We start from the raw sequence: 11339 nt of genomic DNA on the forward strand, positions 1-11339 counted from the left end.
ATATTACGCTATATTATTGATATTTTATTAATCATTTGCGCCTATACACATTACACCCAGGATATATTTAATAATGATATCATTATAATGAACTTATGTAATAATATAAAATATATTTTATCTGATGACTGAAAAAATAGCGCCAAATCTAAATCATATTAAAACATAAAATTTTACATCTTCCATCGAGTCAATAAGGGCGATATTATACTGTTGCAATCCTTTTCCTTAATTTAAGTCTTTCACACTTGAAGCCAAAGGGAAGTGGAGAACGTGATAAGCCGTAAAATGCATGCTAGTAATAAATTGTCATGAGTGCTTCTACCATACAGAGAGATTTCTTTCATATTTTTTTTCTTGGTTCTAACGCCACACGTGTGTCTAATTTATATTGAGTATCTACTCTTAATAGTGGTCGTCCAGTGGTTGAAATTCGATAGTCAAATTTAGTTCACTCATTTTGTACATAAATTCCATTTTTCTGTACTCCTTTATATAAACTTAAATCATCCCAAATCTCATACCCTACGCCGCCAATGTGCTTAAAAAAGGTGTAAAAACTTTTTTCTTTACGTAGTAATATAATATATTTTTGAAAGTGCTAAACCTGTATAATATATTTACCTGTGCATATATTTCTACGTAATTGGTTTATCGGTTAAGGCTAGTCAAGTTTGGATGATGTTTTAGACAGGTATGTTGACTCCTAAAATTATATTTGGAGTATTATTTTATTTTGTCAGAGCCAAATCCATGATTATAAATCAACGTGGTTTATGCGTTTTTATTTCTTACAAAATTTGTTATAAGCTAATTCCTTGCACCTTGCTGCATGTTGAAGGAGCGTGTCCCAGCATATACTAAGTCTCAGTATAACATCAAAGAATTCTAACTATTACAGTGTACTAATGTTTTTTCATTGGGTAAATGACTTAATGTTGCAAAAATGATAGGATGAATTATTGATCGCCGTAATGTTAATATTTAATGGATTAATTGAATTGATAAGTAGTCGTTTCCCCACAGACCGATTATAAAATCGTCCGCAATAGTTTCTTCTAATTATGATTACTTTTGTCATTTCGTGTTTGGTTTGACACTGGCCAGGAAACGAGTGGCCGCAACTTCAATTCTCGCAACGGTACATATAAATATCTGTGATCGGCATTTGTTTTGTTTCTGGGTAATGTAGATATAAAAGTCTTGTAATTCCTGATAGTTCAGACACTATAATATTAGTATTTTAGTAGGACTCAAGATCAATATAAACCGAGTTAAATTCGAAAAATAGTTTAATTTTAATTTTTCAGCTATTTTTGTGGCTGACTGTACAAAAAGGCAAGACCGTCTTCGATACGGCTTGAAGCTCATGTCATAGAGCAACGCTGAGTCAAATAATGTCTACAATAAATGAGCTAGCCAGTGCCGGTATACCACAGATACATATTAATAGAAATTTTAAGTGAACTGCCCCATACATACTCTAATTATTTCTAATCATTGTCTTCAAGTGTGGTAGCCCCTTAATGATATTTAATTAATTAAACACATATGATTCGAATTGGAGAAACAGACCGCTTAACATTATATGACCTATAGAATCAGCTTGTTTTTCCTTTCAGGCGGAAATCGTCCACTTCTGGACATAGGGCTCCCCCATTGAGCACCATAGGGACCGGTTCTGGGCCGCCCTCATCCATCGGACTCCGGCGACCCTCACCAGGTCGTCGGTTCATCTCTTAGGGGCCTGCCTATGCAGCATCTTCCGGTTCGTGGTCGCCACTCCAGAACTTTTCCGCCCCAACGGCCATCATTTCTACGAGCTATGTGTCCTGCCCACTGCAACTTGAGTTTCGTAAAGTTTTTGCAGCTCGTTTGCAGGCTTAAAAATAGGCTTGCAATTATAGAAAAGAATTTTTTCACCATGCTCTGATTTATTAAAAGGTGTTATGCAGATGCATGCAAACCACTTATGTGGTCGTATAATTTTATTGGCCGATTTCCTCTGTTGAATCGTTTGAATTTTTTATATCCATGCATAGTGACCATGCATGTCTGAATATAAATTATAAATGGATAGAATATTGATAAAAGATTTTAATATTTTATGCAATAATTAAACATTTTGTATGCATCAAGACGTTTTTCATAATTTAATTGCATAGATACAAAACTTTATGAATGTAGGTTCGCAAAGTTTAACAAAATGTTTGTAAAATAATTGATTCTACAATATGTTATCTTTACTTTGATTGTTAAAATGTTTTTATAATGTAGATATTGTTTCATAAATTTCAAAATAAATATGCCACTGAAATTGTGGATTTCGTTGCAACCAACACTATAACATAGACGGTTTAATAAGGAACATTTGGTAGCTTATAATTAAAAGATACCTACAATTTATTATTTATAGAAATAATTTGTAATTAAATATTTACATATTCCCATAACGCGTGCACTGTAAATGTATGAACGAATTTCCGGGCCGTTTGCTCGTAGGAGGGCCTCAAATACCGCCATAAACAGGCTATATTGGGTTGTATAACCGGCTGGTTCCGGTAACAATATAATGTATAACTGGCTAGTTCCGGATTTCTTAAACTACCAATATAAACCAGATAACATACGAACGGAAGTTAATCACAAACGCGTTGTTAATACTATTACTGCGGAAACGGTCTTGTTAAGGACATCACTCCTTTCACTCTGACCCATTAAATACCAGGGATAGGAATAGCACTGGTATTTAATAATATTAACGTGCGCGCTTACATAGCCTTGTAAGCTTCAAAGAAGATAATTTTATCTCGAATGTATAGGTAGTGGTTGTGTCTAAATTGCAGAACGGTTAACCAGCTCGGGGTCAACATGATTACCGGCGTAGGGCCTGTCTTTGGAAGTGGATCAAATAGATGCTATGTGCCTGTTCCTATGTCGGACCGAAAAGCAGGGGTCTAACGTTTCTTGTCTTTGTAGCGAATCTCGCGGAGCCATAGTTCAATATTATCTCCTAGAATGGCCAAGCACCAGCTAACAACTTAATGAAGCTTAGTGCTCTGACATCAACCCGCGCCGGAAGGATACTCTGAGTACCTACCAGAGTGTTAGCGTTGTAATGCGATTAAGCAACCCCGAGTTTGATGTTCTTTCGTTTCGGGTGCTTCTTAACCTTTACGGAGACGGCCCACAAAGCAATATACCCCAATCTATCCTGAATATACCGAGCTAGCTCCAAATGCGCTAAAGAAGGCAACATTGTTTATTTGAAATGACAAACACAATTTAGAACCTGGACTTAGTAACCTGAGTATATTCTATACTATTCAGGGATCGACCCATAGTCTTGTCGTACCAATGAACTCAACGTAACCGTTTTAGAGTGGGCGCTAGTAACGCGTTTACCTCGTCATAATACGCATTGAAATAAATAAATTACAATTTTATATTATTGAGATTAAAATTAAACGACTTGAGAACTAAACACATACTATAAATTATGAGTGCGAATGTTCTATTCTGCATATACTACGAAGGTGTGATTGTCCGTCAATCATTTCCTGGTGTCCTCGGATAACCTGCAATCTTCTACAACTGTGGTATTGGTTTCGATTCCGAGTAGTAAACTAAAAAGTTATTACAAGAATGTGTAATATAGCAATTCTCTGGAATGGAAGGCAACTTTTTTGTTAATTTATAGAAATGTTGTATTTACAAAACATTTTGCAGATGCATTAATTATGCACCAAAACACGTAAATCAAATATATAATAATATAATATATATCGTAATATTAACTTCAGTTTACCTATATGAATTACATTTTAGTAATCGTAAACGTGGTTTACAGTCATTTATTTTTAAGTAATTTTACTTATTTGCCATTTGTCTACACACTTGTTTGTTAAATAATTAAAATAAATAAATAAAGCGTACGATGCAACTTCAAACTTTGGGAAGAATATTTATTGTCCAACTTTTTATAAACGTATATGCAATAGTTGAACTTTGTTTTTTTTGTTAGATGATATTTATTGAGGAAGCAAGAAAAATGACTATGTCTGAGAATATTAACAACTGCGTTTATTAAGACTACCGGTAATTAGACTAGACAAAGATTTTTTAGCACTCTTACGTCATATAATTTTACTTCAGGAAGAAATTGTTTAGACATTGATAAGATAAAAAATGTATTAACAGTTTTATCGGCAAGGGAATTTATGTATAAAGCATAAACTGTATTTGTTGAGCTAATTGCGGCCTAATTACTGTGGCGGGGCATAGCCGATAAGCCAGATCTATCCAGATATCAGCTTTATATTTTCTTTATATCAGCTATATAATTTATGGTAGAGAAATAGTTTGATAACGTCTCTGCCGACAAGAACAGGTAATTAATGCGGAAAATATATCTGCCTTAAGCCATGCATCCTGTATTTTGATGAAGTTTCAATATTGGAAAAAGACTATAAAGCACAAGAAATTTGTCAAATAAGAAAATAAAAGTAAAATCGCATTGTAAACGGTCTTAAAATCATTACGCTCCTGCATTTCACAGTAATCTAGAGACCAGAAGAGTTAAGAATGTGTAATTTATTCCCATGTGCCACAATTTATTGATTGTTTAAGTAATTAGGCAACTAAACTATGTAAGTATTTGTAAAATATTGTGTGTCTATGTACAATAACTTAACAGACTGCAAATTGATCGTGCAAAACGTTCTATTCTGTAGCTAAGAATGTTTTAATAATGCTTATTAAAGTTCACAGATTTAGGAAGCCAATAAAACACTTGATTTTATATTAGAAAAGATTGAGATTACTGCAAGTGGCCGAAGCAAAATTTTGAGACATTCTTTTAACTTTAGCATAAGACAAGAACATGCAACATTTTTTTTTTAAATTGGCCAAAAAAAGTCAGTCCTAATTAAGTGCCAAATGCTTAATATTTTTATTCTGTTTGTTATTTTAATAAAAAAATTAAAAAGAAAAGAAATCATTATGCAAAAACAATTAACTGAGCGGCTTTTTACAGTGGCAAATGTTTCTTGAGTTTTATTGAATTTTTTAAGTCAGTTGGGACGCTTTTTACGTTTCAGAGGGCCTTACGTAAAATCTCGGTGGGCCACAAATAGAATATAATTCAACCAGACCATCTCGTCAGGCAAGCCGAACCACTAATAATACTAATAATAAACAGACTCACATCTTTTCCGTGTATATTATTTTCTTTTGCATCCATTTACTAAAAATATATTGTGATCTTTAGTTCCGTCGGTGGAACATCTTTCATATTAAAATTTTAACATACGCAAATTATCAATTTGTACATGAAGAAAAAAAATTCTATCCCTTTTTATGTTTGTTGCGTAACTTTAACCGTTCAAGCAGTGCACGCAACAGAAGCTCTCAAAAGGAATAAATTTTCCTGGGTTTTGCTGTTGCGCTCCTATTGATTTAGCTTATAATTTCTGGATAGACCGTTTATCGAGTCTTCCTCAATCCAAAATTTATAAAATTTTATAAATTCAAATCAGATATTTCTGAGATTAGCGCGTTCAAACAAACAAACAAACTCTTCAGTTTTAATAGTTTAGATAGAGCATAAATTACGTACATAATATTCTACAAAGTTAAACAATACAAAGCACGTCATTACAATAATGTTTGAACTTAATCTACGGTAACATTTATATTACAATAAATTATCGAATTAACAATTAAAAATTAAAGTGATGGGCCCATGGGCATGCCCATAAAGCCAATAATTCGGGCTTACGAATATTTAAATCTCTGCTATTTGAATTAATTTATGTATCTTATAATAAGATGATTCTCCGTGACTATACAATAAATATTTTTGGAAATAAAAATACCCGGAAGGTACGAGAAATAGGTAACAGAATGTAATAGAACCACTTTTGAAATTTAAGACTATTTGCTCTGATGTTTGTTGGCAAATCGAACTAAAACTAGTCATTGGAATGTAAACCTCATAGTTAATGGTATAATCCACTATTTTGTATAACATATTTAAGTAGAGGAAGGATGGACACAAGGGGGAGACGGGCCACACGCGTCGCGCGTTTTGTGTTACGGGATAGTATGGGCAGGATAGGTATAACAGGTCTAGAAGGATCTAAGTTTACGCTGACGATATGGGCTCAGCCTGTTAATAAATAAAGTGTTGGAAAAGATAAAACAATAAATTTCTTATTCATTCTTAAAATAGTACTTAGTGTTTTTATATGAAATGCAATGACAGTTTTTCTTGCATTCCTTAAAACAAAAAACGCAACATGTAACTATAAATTAGGCGTGTGTGTAATTAAATTGCAAATATCAAGTTAAAGGCCATTAGTCCGTCGTCGGTGAACACTTTATTTTTTAAAGTAGCCTACCTTTATTCGTCCGTATTTCCGCAAAGGCGTAAGAAGTTTCGCGAAAACTCAGAATAATGCGTAGATACGGGTATATCGCATACGGTAGACATATAGGTACGGGTATATCGCAGGTACAAAATATTTTTAACTTCGCAAACCACGAGCTTAGTACATATTTCGTTGGTATTAACATACAGACGATATTAGAGCAGATGCGTCCTGGGAGTTTTGTTGAGTCAGATTATACAATCATAATGGTCTAACTGTTACACAATTATTATATTATTGTTAATATAAAACTCGTGCGTAATACTAAATAACCGTAATGCGTAATTATTCGCTTCAATTATTTATATCAAAAGTAATACGCACGTGATTGTTAAATAAGCGCTACCATATAAAACATTCGGATTTTAATTGACGTTACTGTATGTGGTGTTAATTTAATAGCACAGTTGAATGTTTCACGTACTAAAATAAATGGTTATGTGGATATGGTATAACCAACCAAGGTTAATTAATAGTGGTTTATCAATAATTCATGATTACAGAAATATGCGTCTCATAAAAGGTATTATCATTGTTAGTAATTGTTGCAATGATATTTTATTTATGATTTGAGCTGCTTGCATTCAACGGATATCGTGTTAACTAACGTAACATGTCATTGTGGGTTAGTGAAGCTACTCTGTAGTCGGCGTGTTTGTAAATTCGATTTTAACTTCTCATCGCCATTTAATAATGTGTGCGCAATTGGTTTTAAATTTAAAATCATTTGCTAATAACTTGACGACCGTGACGCGAGTAGACTTGACAGGTGCCGCGATCTCTTCCATCGTGGTAAATTTGTTCAAACCCGCGCATATATGGTCAGAATATTATTGGATCAAGCCCTTTGTAATTTGAAATACTCATGACGCGATATTCTAGTAAAACAGAATAAATATTCGTGCATAATAATAATACCAGCCCTGTATTATATCCTGACCCCACGATAAAGACTTGCTTGGACCGTTGTCAATTTATGAATTTCGAACATTACAGTAAAATTCATATTTTGCATATTAGTTATGTATAGAAAAATCCTTTGTTTCAAATAAAATATATTTTACTGAGAATGTTTAGGGCTTAGGCTTTAGTTGGTAGGACTAGGCAAATTTCATATATCCTCAAAATTATTTTTGGATTATTTTCAGATATGTAGGTTCTCTTACGAATTAGTAATAAAGCAATTCAAAAACAAAACACGTCTAACTTCGAAAAATCGGAGGTGTATGCCATAGCTTTTGAACCGTCGAACCCGCGCTAAGGCAAACCTTTCTGTTACTAATTAGGCTATAGTGAAAAGTTTCAGTGTTGGGTGGATTTATCTTTTTAAATAAATCTAACACAATGCGTGTCGTTGCTGATCTTGGTTTACAGGAATTGTAATGGTGGGTTTGAGGACGATAAAATCTTTAAATTTAACACAATACAGACACGACTTTAGAACTAAAACGAATTGATAAGTATGTTTAGAATAAATACCAATTATGGACATATTGTGCATTATATAACATCAAATAACTTGAATAACGAAAATTAACTAATAAAAAAAGAACAAAAAATAATTCCGCAATAAAAAATATGTAAATGAGAATGCATGAAGCGGAACATATCTTCAAATAGGAATAAGTATCGGTTTTGTATTGACAGTTTGAGTTTGGACTGTAACATAATTGATACGAACCTGTAAAGACCCTACTCAAATACCCAATAAGCATTGTTGTTATAAAACGCACACAACTTTCATTAAAAAAACGCAGTGTAATTATAGCGGGTATTTCCGAGCAAATTCTAAGAAAAATGTTTAATCATGTAAAGGATTATTTATTCAGGTACAATTCATCAAAACCGCAAGATTAATTTGCGACGCTTTAATATCACATCTTTTACGAGGAAAATTATGTATACTTTAAAATGCATACGAAGCATAAGTACAAACTGATGAGGGTCATTAACCCGAGAGCGACGAGAGCTCAATCTGTTGGCAACTTGAGGAAGTCCATTCAAAAGCCGAAAGCGTGAGTAATTCCATCAAAGACAATATGACCGTTTACTTTCAAACAATACAACGGACCGCTGACCTATTTTACAATGCAACTCTAAAGAATATTAACCTACTTGATTATTTTATTATCGTCTGCTATATACGAAATAACGTGACGCATTTAAATAAAGTTTTTACGTTCTTAGAGCGATTGAGCGATAAACTGCGCTTGCGTTGCTGGGCCAGCACCATTTCCTTATTATATTTAAATACTCGTGTCGTCAAAGTTCTGGATCCATTGTTGTAAACTGTAAAAAAACTTTTATTTTCTTTAATTAATTTGAATGTTCCTTAGCTCAGACAGCAATGGACATAGTAAAAACTTTTCTTTAGTTTGTTATAGAGTTATATTCATGTGGAAAAATGACCAGTCTACGTTCAATTTATTTGCCGGCATTATCATTCAGTCTTTAGCTTTGGAATCTATTCGTATTTTACTATTATATGCTTATGTATATTATATTATATATGATTATTATATGGTTTACAAATAAACGAAGAAAGCGCGAAACAAGGAAAATTATTTATTATTACAATGACTGTATAAACACGTAAAAAAGATGAAAATGAAATAGTATACATTTTTGAAACATGAGGAATTACCTTTTTTGGTAGCAGAATAATATAAAAATTATTTGTAGTAATATTTAAAAAAGTGGACACACTACATAAATACTTATGTATTGCTTTTTTTATTAATAATATTTCCATGCGCACTGAACCTGAAGGTATCTTAGCTCCTACAGCTAAATATTCTTGTGTTTTGATACGATATTGTAGGTATATTTTCAAAAGAATCATAACACACACACACATCACGCATTTTACCTCGAAGCGGATTTTTTTATGCACTGACTTTTCGCCAAGCGTGTTCCATTTCATGATGTGATAGAGGGGGAGCCTATCTCCATATCGGACACAAGTTCCAAACTCCGGGGATAAAAATCAATGCAATGTCTCAAATGCACGTCAATCTAGCTATCTGCGAATGCCCGTATGCCGTAGGTATTGTTGGAATACAATCCTCAATCCACATCATATAATAAAGTTACATATTGAAGTTGGCGTATTAATTTAAAGTTTTTTTAATTTGGAAAGACTATCTTAAATATTTTTTATTGCATGTAAAAAATCAGCTAACTTATTTATTTTATGACATACAGATGGCCAGGTGAAGGGCGCTGGTACGATCTTGTTGTATGCAAATAACATCTAAATACACTGAATGATAAATTTATATACATAAGTATCGTGGTTGCCAGAGAATATGGCACTATAATTTTAAAATGACGAATGGCAACACGAATTGCTTATAGCCGGACTAAGATAATAAGCAGCACTGCCTGATAGATAAATTGAGTAAAAACGATTGTCCGGAAAATATTATTGTTTTATGAGTAACACTATACTATGCCTCGCTGGCGTGGTTGTATTACGGTACGACTGCAGTGGGTCTGATCCTGAGGTCCTGGGTTTGATCCCCGGATCGGGAAAAGTGATACTGCTGTTTTAATGATATCAGCCCGAAATCGGGAACGTGCGTCCCATACGGCGATACGCTCGCCCCCTATCACGTCATGAATCGGCATACACACGGCGGAAAGTGGGTGCGCCTCTGGCTCACACTCAGTTCATCGCCGAAGGGATGGCTAGGGATATCATATATATCCCTCCGGCGATAAAAGGCCTGAGTATGTGTATGTGCGTATGTTTATACGCAACAAATGCCCACATATGGTTCTAAAAGAATAAAAACTATAGTCGAAACAACAAGCTAATGTTTGGTGATAGGTCTCACATATAATTAATAATATTATTAAATATTATCTTTACGAATAGAAGTCACATAATAAGTACCTTTATGATATAATAATATCGTACATTATCAAATGTCAAGGAATAACAACCTCTTTAAAGACCTAGCTTAAATACCACGAGATTTAAAAGCATTTGATTCTTGTTTTTTGTTAATATTAAAATGAAAATAATGAGATTTAATTTTCTATTCCTTTTGGTGTGATTATCCATACGTATATAATAAATGCGAAAGTAACTCTGTCTGTCATGTTTTCACATATGAACCACTGAATCGATTTCGGTTAAATTCGGTATGAAGATTGTTTGAGATTCTTAGAAGGACGTAGGCCATTTTTTTATCTGGGAAAACCTTTCCACGCGGGCGAATCCGCGGGCCAAATCTAGTGGGAATGTATAAATAGCGACTACTAAGGACTTTGGCGTACGCTCTGCTCTTTAACGCACCAAAAATCTATGCAAACGACTAGTCATCAACCTTTTATTCTATTTATAATGACGACATTATCTAAGAGATGGACCTCTTTACTAGTAGGAGCTGTAATAAAGATGGCTTTTCACAATCTTTAACACTTCCATTATTTATGAGAATGATATGTCCTGGCGAAAGATTTAAGGTTATGTTAATTTCTTTTAGCGTTATCGATTGTGCAAGGATATAAACCCAACATATACACGTCTTCTCATGTTACTTACAAAGCACAATTATAATTAGTTGTACCATAGTTGCAATTTCGTATTAACACTAAATAATAATGTTCTACAAACGGAAAAAAAATGATAGTGAAATAATATCCTTTGGAATTATACCTCGTAACAAAGTTTTAATGAAGTAGTTTGTTTTTTAATTATCTACCAATGTATGTTAGACCGATAATATCGACGAACGCAATGTGGAACTAATTTGATCTATTTACAGAGACCCCTACCAGTTGGAGCGCCTATTGTAGCTGATAGAAAATTATTTAAAATAATAAAGGAGAAGGTAAGAATGCAGTTTAATTACCACCTATTATAATAATTATGTTAACCATAAAAATAATTGACCACAT

The sequence above is a fragment of the Manduca sexta genome, chromosome 27, assembly GCF_014839805.1.
Source record: "Manduca sexta isolate Smith_Timp_Sample1 chromosome 27, JHU_Msex_v1.0, whole genome shotgun sequence".
In the NCBI taxonomy this organism is placed as follows: Eukaryota; Metazoa; Arthropoda; class Insecta; order Lepidoptera; family Sphingidae; genus Manduca; species Manduca sexta.